Source organism: Patella vulgata, chromosome 7 (genome assembly GCF_932274485.2).
Source record: "Patella vulgata chromosome 7, xgPatVulg1.2, whole genome shotgun sequence".
Lineage (NCBI taxonomy): Eukaryota > Metazoa > Mollusca > Gastropoda > Patellidae > Patella > Patella vulgata.
Window position 1 is genome coordinate 25,455,957 of NC_065885.2, and position 13,393 is coordinate 25,469,349.

Here is a 13,393-nt window from a genome sequence, read left to right on the forward strand (position 1 = left end):
TGATTGAAATACATATTTTATTTCATTGTACAAATCTAGATCTGGTATGTGTCTATTTTCTTCAATGATTTATGAAAATTAAAAGAAAGACAACCGCTGTTGTCAGATATAAATATATTTATGCAAAATAATTTCATTCGTGGAACAGATCATATACAACATGTCCATGTAATTCTATAAGAAAAAAATCTGGAAAATTTGTAAAAATGTCAATCACGTTATTTGAGGGACTGACGAATCACTTGCAAAGTACATTTTTGTGAAAGTAGTCTCTCCAAAATGAATATCAGTTTGAAAACGGTTCAGTTTACAAAGATGAATTGAAAATTTAATATTTCATATCTATTGTAGACAATATAATTTTTGCTACAGTTTTTTCGATGGGCTTCTTTTTAAATCTGAATGAATTTCAGTCAAGAGGTTATGAATCATCAACATTTTAATTTCTTAATTAAATGTTAAATAATCAATTTTAATATTTTTTTGAATAAATGCACATAACCGACCAAAATGCTAAATTGAATTAAGACGATTGGGTCCTGGAAATCATACAGCACCCTTGCAATTGCTTTCTCAAGTCTGCTGATCTAAGCCAAATTTGGTTTTCTATGTATCGGTACATGCACAAATAAATTTGCAGATAGGCTTCTGCGTACATGTATCATGACCTAAAACACTGTGTATAAATTTTGAGTCAATCAGATATTAACTTTAGCCTTTAGAGCGTCAACAAGATATGTCAAAGAGATCAAGAGCCATAACTCTGGCAGTAACTATCAGAAATCGCTGAAAATCAATAGGCTTCTTTGTCTCATGACCTGCAACACTGCGTATAAATTTAACATTAGGCTCTAGAGCGTCCATAAGCAATGTAGGCATATAAAAATAGGTTACATGTATATAACACTTGAAGCCAAAATAAAGACCTGCAATAGGCCCATGTAGCTCTTTAAAAAATATTATTCTTAATATTGACATCATTAACATACATGAGTTTGAAAAATAAAACTAAGGCTTTAACTCGGTTGTATTTCAAAAGTCCCGCACATCCTACATGTCCCTGCATAGGTTGTTGACTTTTCATACGACACTTGAGACATCTGTAGTGATAAATAGGTCTAGTATATTATATGTCAAATAAAACCTGTATTCTACCTGTTTATTACACCTTCCAGGTATAAACAACTCAGGTTACCCAGTAGAAATCATCTGCACAATATATTTCAAACATCAGTCAAAAAGAACATTAATAATTTATTTTTATTTACTTTGACAACATTTAGTAATAAATTATTTATATTTTGTGTGTGGCATTCATTGTATAGAATGCAGAATTTTTAGATTTAGGTTTCATTTCTAAGAGTGAAATTTAATCCATTGTCTTTTACAAATCTTCCATTAAAACAAACCCCACCAAGCTCTTAATTTACCAATGCATGTAAGTAGAAACCAAGACACAATTGTATTAGTGAAAATATGTGTATATCTATGTACACGCACATAGTGATATGAAAGAGATAGTTTTAAGTCAAAATTTTAAGAATTAACGCACACAATAGTTTTTATCTCTAATTTCTAGATCCAACTATCATAAGATCTGTCACTGAATTAAATGGTGCAGTTTCAATTCCCCAACTTGTTTGTGAAAAGGAGTAGGGTCGTTTGCCTAACCTCTTGTGTTTTCACTGACTCTTTCAATTTCCTCCCACATATATATAATTGAAATAAAATTGTACCACATGTTAGTCCCAAAATGACCTAGTTTGTGTTGAGTATACTTGAAACCCATTCCCCCCCTCCCCTCAATCTCGCGCTATTAATGTTACCTCCCTTGTTCCTTTCTTTTTATAAGGAGCTGTGCCAGAGCAAATATCTCTTTATCTTTTAAAAAAAATAAATAATCCAGTATAACCATGATACACATGTAGATAGATAGCACAGCAACATGACATGTCTCTACTGCATTTTCGAGTCGGCCCGCATGTCAACAAATCAAACCCTGGGTACAAAAAAAGAGTACCGGTAAAAGTCAACTGGATGAGCCAGGCAATCAGTTGTTTTAGACTAAGGCCTGGGTAATAATGACTTTATTGAATGACCATGGAGGTATATAGTTAATCATTGTTTACATGTAAAACCCTATTTAATTATAATGGGACATGACCCCAAAACAAATTGTAAAACATTCAAACTTAAATTTAGTTTTAGTTTGTTGGTTTTGATGCATTTTATACATTATTTGTTGTTTTTACTTTGTATATATCCCTTTCGAAAACCACTCACAATTTAATTATGAGGAGAAAAACGGTATTAAACATATAACTTTGTTACCCTATTTGTACTCAACTGCTTACAGTATATTGTACTGCATGTACATGTATGTACGAGAGAAATTTTGCTTGGACAGCAATTGAATTCTAACTTTCAAGGGTTCTTTACGTGCCAGCCAAGAGGAACATGGGACATTATTTTTTTTTTTAACCCATCTGAATGACTAGACAGTTTCCTTTCCAGATTCTACATGCATGTCCTGACAAGGGTAGCTGTACATGAGAATAACACATAGAATATTTAAAATATTTTATAAAGGTCAATATAATATGTTGTTCTATTTTATAGATTTTATGTAATAATTATTCATGTATGTTGAATAAAAAAAACTTTAGTGACCATGTACAGCGAGAATTTTCGTTTACGGTAAAATTCCATTCCTAAATTTGGAATATTGGCTGAGCATTAGTTTGAACATGGCGGCCCAATTCAAATGAAAGTTGTTTATGTTTTTGTATCGCGTAATTCTACATGAAAATAGTGTTGGATTTTTATAAATTTGTGTTGGATGTGACAAGAAATGATTCCTTTTGGCGACCAAAGAAGAATCACAGTGAAAAATAGACGGTAACGGTTCCAAAATAGCCTTAGAACCAAGATGGGGAAAAGCTTTATTTTCATACTAGTTGTCATTAGAAGCTGACAGTAACGTAGTAGAAGGCAGAGCCGATACAATTTACGTTACTAAAGTAACTAGGGTAAAACCACACTAGAAAATCCTGGGTAACTTTCTCGGCCTATGCTGGTTTTTCAGCCAGAGCCTTACTACCTGCGCCAACATGTTAAACCCAACCCAACAAATACAAACAGGTACATTTATTCTACATGTAGGGACATACATGTATATATAAATGCTCTTTACCCACAATAGAATAATGTTGTAATAAATATTACTTTGTCATGATTATCTCTATCAATAACATACATATACATTAATGAAAGAAAGGGTTGTCCCACATACACTGTATATTTAACTGCATAAAAGTAGGTAATTTAGTGTGAGCTGAAAGGCTCTTAGAAACCATTATTCTTCCTCGACAAATGCAACTTTTTAAAGCTCTGTGACACTCTTTCGAAAAATACAAATGGTTAGTCTACATGTGTAGTTTTAAAGACCAGTTTTTCTCGCTGTTTGCCTTATTTTTTGTCTTAATAGAACCCATCTATAGGTCATGATATAACTAAACAGTCATGGTTATCTGGTCACACAAGAATGACTTTGACCAAGTGGTCCAAGGTGCCCATTTCGACACCTGTCTTGTAGCCTACATGTATATGTTGCCTACCTTGTGGGTTTTCTCCCACTGTTGAAAATACAACAGAAAAATATGAAAAATCCTTACTAAAATTATGTACATATAACCTTTTTAAGTAAGACCCCTTGGAGTACTCAACACATTTTTATTTCCTGTATCAGGTGAAATCTTGGACTGTGCCATTAAAGAACCAAATCAGAATATTTTGCATTAATTAGCCTGATTAATTGCTAAATATACTTTTTAATTTAACTAATAATTTAAGCTTTACTAAAAGTAACCTCTGCATATATGTATCTCTTGATAATGTTGTTTACGGTTAACGAACACCATTTTACTTGTCCAGTAATTTAAGAAATGGAGAAATTACTGGGTTTGTACAATACAGAGACCTGTAAATGGCTATTATTGCAATATTACTTTAAATACCTACATGACCATACACATGTATAGCATCATAACTCTCTTACCCTAACCCTAAAACTTTATTTGCTCTGGTTGAACCTTGTAAATGTTATTAATTGTTTACAACCATGTATCTTTAATGTCTTCATCAAAACCAAGTGCATTAGCTTTAATTCCAACTTTCAATACCCTTCTATTGAAATGCTGAATTACCTTTTCAACAGTATTTTGAAAAAATATTCTTTATCAAGAGTGCCAGTAAGTAAAAATGGAATTTTCAATTGTAAAATAAAGTATCAATACTGTATAAATTTTGGACGAAGATGTGTATACTTATTCAGCAAGAAAATATCTCTGAATCCCGGAATATTTATTAATTTCTGTACGAAAATAGCCATCATCTATTAAGAGAGGCGTATTAATATAAAACAAATAGTTCGTAAATCATAGAAGATGGAGACCAGCAGAGTATTATACAGCTCCAAATCAATATAATCTTGTTTATTTGCTTGCCTTCAGGAGTCGAAAGTATGGTGAACGGTACCAATAGTCTATCCACATGTACATGTACTGGAGGAAACTGACCCAAATTCTGTGATATTATTCCAACCAATAGTAAATACCAATATTTATTGATTAAATTCTACCTATATACAGCAATATACTGACTCAGTTCTATCAAGTACTGATACTTCTAATTCATGCTTGATTTCTTCTAATGTCTTAACCGGTCTACTTTATTTCTAGCAAAGACTTGATAAACAAGTAAACATTCAGAATTTTTATTAATAGTATTGCTTCATTATATTCCAATCTTTGGAATTATTGTACATAATTCAATATGAAATAACTCAGTAATGAGAATAATTTACAATTTTCTTTCAATGTCTGCTAGTCATGACTGTATGCATATTTTCTACCACTGATATTTTGATTTTGTTTTGTTTTTTTATTAAATGGTAAATACTCAATAATCAGTTGATTTTTCTGGGTCTATACTTTTTTGTCAAAAGGGGGTTTGGGTAGCCGAATGGTTTAACATGGGCGCTTTAGATCATAAGGTCTGTTTTTGAGTCAAGTGGGGTGTTTTCGATTCCCAGCTTGTAAGTAACGCAGAGTAGGGTTGCCTGTCCTACATTGTACCTTGTGTGTTATCTCAGGGAACTCCGCTGTTTCCTCACACTGCTAAAGACATCTACTACATGCAAGCGAATACTGAATTAAATTGAACCATATGTTAGTCTGAAAAGACCTACATGTAGTTTGTGTCAAGTGCATTTTAAACACAATATGTATAAATGCCAACCCACATCAGGTATCATTATTTCATGATACACTTATTTCACGATTTATTAAGTTAGTCTTCATTTTATTTTCAGATTTCATGCATTCTGTTGTATCTTCAGTGCAGTCTTCCTGCTCTTGCTATTAAAGGCCCAATACCACTCTTGTTGTAACTGAATAATATGTCCCAATCTTTATTCTGGTCAACAAATTGTACTATTTTACAATATTCCAATTAATTGATGATACAAATTTCATCTTAACACACCTAATTTAAAAAATTGGAAAAATTCAACTAAATGATTTGAAAAGCCTGACGTAAAGCTTTTCAAATGTGACTTGGATTTAAAAATATTTTTGAACCCTTTGGACAAGAAAAAATAGGATTTAATGGATAATTTACACAACAGGTAGGACACTAACACATCTAGTACTTAGAATAAGGCTATTTTTTATTTTCTGGAGCTGTCAAGCCAGCAAGAGTGTTATTGTCCCTTTAAGATATGCTTGATTTTATTGGCTTAGTCTCTTTAAATGAAAATCTTCTTGCATGTAATCCAAGAGACTCAATTTTTTAAAACTGTAATGCAAAGAGGACAACCTCTCTATTAGTTGAGTTATTCACAAAATCTAGCTGAAAATTCTTGCGGGTGTGTTGAGCTAATAAATAACTGACGATATTCGTCTGGTTGAGATTCACAGGGACAACAAGTAAATTTACCTTGACACCTACACCCTGTACTGTAAATTCCTTGCTTGAGAGATAATTTGGATTAGGGTACGTGTTTAAGTTCTGTCTCATTCAATTCAAACTTCATTTTTATAAATAAATCGTAAATAAGGAAGTTTGATAAAGATTTCACATTTGGTGAAAAAAATCAAATCATTACCAAGAGATAAATTGGGTTATGAATGACATAATTTGTTAAAAGAGACGTTCTTTACATCAAATCAATTTTGAGACAAACTGTGATCATGAAATTCTCTAAGTTATTAGGTACAAATGGAGAATCATGTTTACAGTTTAGCTAATAAGAAGAAAATCAAACTGTTTTGTTTTATGTTTAGATTTAAATGGAGTACTTTGCTCAGGTCAGTAAAAGAAAAATTTAACCATACATTTGAACCGTTAAGCATGACCGTTTTTAAAACGTTAACTACCCCCTATTGTGTAATTAATTTGACGAAGTGACGAAGAACTATGTTCTAAGAATAGGTTGGGGAAAATACTCCAAGGCCTTATATTACGCCCTACACACAGTGAGTGGCAGTTGTCCAGGACGTAATATAACGTCCTACACATGCTGCGATCGTGGGGGACTATGTTCTAAGAATAGGTTGGGGAAAATACCTCCAAGGCGTTATATTACGCCCTACACACAGTGAGTGGCAGTTGTCCAGGACGTTATACAACGACCTACGCACTTAACGGGTTAACATATTTTTTTCATTAAATTTCGTTTTCACTAAAAAATCACATTATATCACTCAAGTTTCTTTTTCCATGTTTCCCCATTGGAACATACGTGTACCTATTTGTTTCTTGTAGTTTACATGTAGTTTTAAGGCCACAATGTTTCTGGGGATAAGACACTGGTTCACATCCTGGCATTGGCTGAGAAGAATCACCAAGATTTGTTTACCCAATTCTCAGAGGTGGCTGCCGTGATATCAACAACAAAATAAATTAAATTGGTAGTACAACAAAATAAATTAAATTGGTAGTACACATTAATGATCACTTAGCACTTGGAATTCAAAGAAAAGTATACTATATGCCACCACTGCTGTCGGGGGAAAAATTCTCAATGAACATGTGACCGACCATAAGAAAAAAGTTTACATGCTAGTCTCCAAACTATTGACAAGATGTTAACTCCATTCTATTTATACTGGTTGTACTAGTAACATTTCTTAATCAATTTCCAAACATAATTCAAAAGAGGTACATGTATAACAGTTATGTGCCTTAGAGAATTACATCTGCAGACTTAGATATATCTACACACTAAAATTTTGTATCAATACAACCATTCAGGCACTAACTAGAATTTGTTCTTCAGGAGTTGAGAGTGCACTTAATAATGCTACATCTTCTGTAAGGAAAGAGGATTTATTGAATAAAGGAGTTTTCTCCCTTCTTGTCTACATGAGACTGCAGTAAATGCACAAATCATCAAGAATTCTTACTGTGGGTCTATTGACTTATATCCTTCATATCAATAGAGAAGACATTACAACCTTTGTCTAATCCTTTTGCATTGTACAATGTCATGTCGATACACACAAATAAGTTAAACTTTATCTATAAACATATTTGATCTAATAAAGACAAATTGTTTTTTTCTTACATCTGTCAGTAGTCCACAAAGATTTAATTCACTTCAAAAAACAGAATCAATATGCTTTCCATTTCTTTATGATAAAAATTACAACAACCGTTTCATGCAAATAATTTCAGACCACATTTAATTGTGAAAGCACTGGTACATGTATTAGACTGGCTGAGATGTCAAGTGAATTTTTGTTTATCTAATTTCTTGTTTTAAAGTTTGAAAGATTAATCATGAACTGTTCATGCTGCAAACAAATAAAATGCATATGATAGGAATTTCCACTTCTACAATATCAATACCAATCATGAAATGTAATCATGTCTTACAAATATCAACAAAATCAATAAAGAAGCAGAAAGACAAAAAAGGCTTTGCGTTGCTCCTTTAAAAAGTTGCTGCCTTGGTGCATGCAATGGCCTGTGAACTTCCAAAGACTATATGTATATGCATGACACAAAATTTGTGTTGACCACTGTCAAAAACAATGTAGTCAGTAATTGCAAGGTTACATAATTTAGCATAAAAATGTGTATTCTCAGTGACTATTGCAAGAATTTACTTCATTTAAAAATTAGATTTCATTAGAAATTGAGTACATGTTGATTTCAGCCAAAGAAAAAAAATCTTTTTGATAAATAAATTAATAATACTTTTTTTTGACTTACATGTTCAGACAAAGTACACAGGACCATTAAACCACTATATCAGCTTGGTATAATTTCTAATAGACTATATAAAATAAACACATTAAATGTACTTGTTTGCTTTTCACTGGCCAAATATTTTTTTGTCTTTTCTGTCTGTTTACTTTGAATGTTGGTCTAATGTGTCAGAAAAGTGTGAAGCCAAACAATATGGTAAACTCAACAAATACATGTCAGAATTGATAAACTCCAATAAACAAGTGCATTGCTAAATTACATTTGTGGAGTTTGTGATTGCCTTATATGGTGTTGTTTCCTTTATCATCACAGGTTTATTTGTTAAACAATCCATAAGTTAATTTCTTCCCATGTGAAATTTGCCACCATATTAGAAACCTTTCAACTCTTGTTCCCTTTTATGAAAATAATTTTATATAAATAAATCGTGAACTGTTAATGAATTAATAATATTTATGAAAATAACTTGTTGCTGTATAAAATGTAGGTTATCTGGAAGTGATATTGTGTATACAGGAATCGAACAACGAAATAATGTCTATGGGAATGACTTGCAGAGAACAGCCTGGAAATAAGGTACCGGTCACTTACATTGTCAGGCACAATCCCCCTTGCGTCTGTTATTTGGTATGGCATTGATACGTATTTTTTCCGTTTTTTATTGCAATTATTAAATACATCTCTGGTGCAAAATACAAAATGATATGTACATGTACTACATGTAGTTCAGTAGTTCCTGACAATACATTTCAGGTACAACGGTTCAAAAATGATGTGCAATTAAAACAATACTTAGACTACATTTGTACAATGACACTTCCCAATTCCAAAAACTCCTTTCGCTTACATTGTAGTACTGTACACATGTCCTTTTGAATAGGTTACTAAAATTTTAATTTCAAGTTCCTGACACTACTTTATTTGAAAGATTTCATAGTAAATGTGTTGTTTCCAGACAGGCTTTTTGGAATATCGGCATCTGAAAAATGGGGTTCATTTGAACTTGATACATGTACAAGCCATCACATTCTTCACAATGGTCTTTTTTACACTTAGATGTGCTTAATAACAGAATAACAAGTCTTTACTTTAAGACAGTACATATTTTTTACTTTTGAAATATATGTGAACTGTGTGGCTTGTTGTGCCTTTAATATAAATATTTCTTTATTAATGTTTACATTAAGACAGTAGGCCTACATGTACATATTTCTGAGTTCAGAAAAAATGATTTGTGAACTATGTGGCATGTTGTGCCTTTAATATAAATATTTCTATAAGGTGAATGTATAATAAATAATTAGATTTAGCTTACATAAAAGTACTCTCTATATTTTTTATCTATTGTTTATTTGGGTATTATTTAATATTTACATACCGGTACTGTACTTTACACATTCTATATTTCACCAAGAATACAATTTCAACACACACCCAATTACTTCAGATTTTTAGATGGAAAAATAACAACCAGCTTTTATCATAGAAGAAATGTCAACATCAACAAACTGGATAAACTTTATATTACACTGAAAGCAATAATCAAATCTTTGTTTCTCTGGCAATATTACTGTGAACATGAAACCGGCAGTAATTAGAGCTCCCGAACTAAATAAACAGCCATTACCACGCTTTATCCCCGGATTGAAAACCATTGTATATAGTAATATTTACTGGTAACAAGCAAATATGAAAGGCTTTTATTCTGGCATGCCCATTGAACAATGACTGTCTACTGAAATGAGATGCTGTATTTCATTAGATAAAGTCTTTCTATGGAACTCAACGCATCTGGCATTTACAATAGCGTCATGTGTAAACAAAAATAACAATCAGCAAATACATGTGTCAATCATCTAAATGGAAATCTTAATATAAAAATGTCCACGAAGCAAACAATATCTAAACTTTATCAAAGTATGGATATTGACAATTTAAAACTCCTGGTCTAAAAATAACAGATATTAAGCAAACTAACAAAATTAATATAGTTCGCTCTACAACTAGATGTACATAATAACAATTCTACGTTTATCTGTCAACGGTCAAAGTTACTTGAAGAAAATAATGAGGCTGAGCCAGACTTTCTAAAATAAATAAACAAAGTTGGGATGAAAACCCATCTGCTACACTGACTTGAGTACATTTAATACATAGTCTTGTGTGTTCAGTTTAAAATAATAAATAGCCAGTATAAACAGGCTGGGAGAACAGAGCTAAATGCACACTTCAATAAATAACTGTACTCAAACCTAAAATTAAGTCTGATATAGAAAAGAAGGTCGGAGTTTGGTAGGCAACAAAGTTATTGTTGTCTCTTGGGCACTTTTTGAGAAAATGTTGCCAATGTCTTGTCAACACAATACTTGTATGTTAGGTGCGCAATGTGATGAGAAGAATATTGCCATGAGAGCAGCTTCTCCATCTCCTTATCTTCTTCAAATTCCAAATTAGGAGTTCCTTTACCCAAATTGCACAAATAAGGAAGTTGTGTTTTTTCATTATGTAATACCGGTATCTCTTTAAAGATGCATTATGTAAGATCTAGATAAAGATATTTAAAAATACCCAGATAAAGAGCTGGTCATTCTTGCTATAGTAGTTCAAAACAGATAATGAAAAATGAATATATTGAAATTTCATTCAGATTACTTTATTCTGAGCTAAGTTACATATATGAGTGTTTGATGTTTTGACAAAAATAGCAGATTGTCAATGTCATACCATTGCCATGATAATAAACAATGTCTCTGTTGTCAGTCCTTTCATTGCGTGGATGGTTTAATCCATTCAATATCTCAGTCATCTGATGTTCTAGAGAGTTGAATATGGGTTTGTCATGTGAATAAATATTTAAATAATAATTAATATAACATTTGAAGCCAGAAAAATGACCTTCACTAGTTAAGATTTAGCTCTTGCCTAATGCTTCTTTAAATGAATGAATGATATGTACATGTATAAAGTAATAACTGACACACAAAAAGAATGATGTAATTCAATTTGGTGTGTAGTCAATGTTTTTGGAAGATTTTTCTAAAATGGAATACTTGTACATATAGGTGTAAAAGCTTTTAAAGTACCTTCCAGGGCTAAAGAATTGATCATCCAGTATTTTATTTTGCACTAATATCTTAAACATGCATTATGCAAGAGCTAAATCTGCCTATTGCTGGTCTTTCTTTAGGCCTGAAATGTTTTCTAAAGTATTAATTAGACATTAATTAACTGATCCAGGCCTTAATCAACTCTCGATGGCATCAGATTTCTCCGATATTAAATAGATTAGAATGGTTCAGCGATACTTTGATTTAATCAAATATAGAGGACCGAGAAATAGCTTCGATCAACCAGTATGGTGGTTGAAATTATTGCACACGTCTGTCAAACCTTCAAAGGCTAATATCTTTGCTTGCAATAGAGTAATTTGAATGGAACTTTCTTATTATTTATTTTACATCACCTACTTTCGAACTATTATAGCAAGAATTGCTAGTTCTTTATCTAAATCTTACATAATGTATCTTTAAACAAACCTTGCCCCTAAGAACATGCTTGAAAGGCAAGATTGTATATATCAATTATGTTCTGAAAGTGAGAGTTCTATGAATAGATTTGTAAACTGCCATAATTTAACACAAACTGTAACCCTGTATATTAATACAGACCATTTAATTGGTCTACAAGTCTTTGTGATCTGCTCTGAAAACCAGCTACAAAGAAAAAAACTGTCAAGTAGGGTACATGTGTCAATAGCAATAAAATGAAACATAATTGGCAATTTGATTATGATTTTAATCAGATTGATTGGTAATTTTTTCTATTAGTAATGTAGATAATGGTTATTTGTGATGTAGAAATTGGTACTTTGGCAACAAATCCAACACTAAATCCATTGCCCAAAGAGCACAATATCAATAAAGTATCATCCCATATAACAATTACAGGTACAGTCAAATTTAGATCACTTATAAGTTGACTGTCTTTTGGTGGTCATAGAAAGTAAACTTTGGCCGGATTTTCATTCCATTTCAAACTGTGATACTACTATATGAACTATAAAAATACTTGTAATATAAATGTTAGGCGGTGAACAAAATTTTGAGGGCTTTAAGCAAGACATTTAAAAACATTTTCATATTTCATATTCTCTAATTTTCATTGTTTCAATTTCTAACTATCAAGAAATCTGATCCAAAAGTCAAATATTAACCTTTCATGAGCATAAAAAACTGTTATCATGGCATTCAAGATGCATTATGTAAGATTTTGATAAAGAGCTGTCCATTCTTGCTATAAAAGTTCAAAAATAGATAATGAAAATTAAATATAATGAAAATTTCATTCAATTTACTTAATGTTAATGAAAGTCTAAATGGTAGTTTACATAACATTTGAAGCCAAAATAAAGACGTGCAAAAGGCAGATTTAGCTCTTTCCTAATGCACTTTAAATGTTCTAAGTTGAGATGCAGCACCCTTACATGTACATGTACGTGCAGGTCAATATAACCATATTTACTGTTAAAAGAATAAATAATGTACAACTGATTGAAAGAAAAGCAAATCGTCCATTTTATTTGACAAAAAATTGTTATAACAGTTAAAAATATTTCAAAAATAAACAGTTCAATGAGGTGTTTTCCAGTTTTAAAAATACATGTTGCTAACCCATTTGGACAACATGTAACATACAGTTACTGAGGAGAGAACTTTGCCTACAGTATATTGTTACATTTAGGTATACATGTAAGTAAGTAAGTCAAATTGCCAAAAAGGGATCTTTGATGTGCACTACCAATTTGCACATTGTGTATTTGTTATTATAGCAAACTGACAGACATTAAACAAAATAATCTTGAAAATTCTGAAATTTCTTCTTCAAACCTGTGCAGGACTCATTTTAGTCCAATGACCATCAAGGAGCAAGACTATATTATTCATTGTCCCATGTCCACTCCATGATAAGAATAAGATAATGTAACCATTTAATCCATATCCATGTATATAATATGTATTCAAATTGAATTTACACATTATTCTTCCGGCAATAAGTATTAATAATAAATCAATAATTAAAATATCGAAACTATTTAAATTTTGAAAAAAAAAATAAATTA

At 31.5% G+C, this 13,393-nt stretch overlaps 1 protein-coding gene across 4 annotated transcripts in view; it reads right to left on the reverse strand.

Moving 5' to 3' along the window:
• Window positions 1-13,393, reverse strand: part of LOC126827433 (forkhead box protein P1) — a 64,209-nt gene that overhangs the window by 50,072 nt on the left and 744 nt on the right. The window lies entirely within an intron of this gene.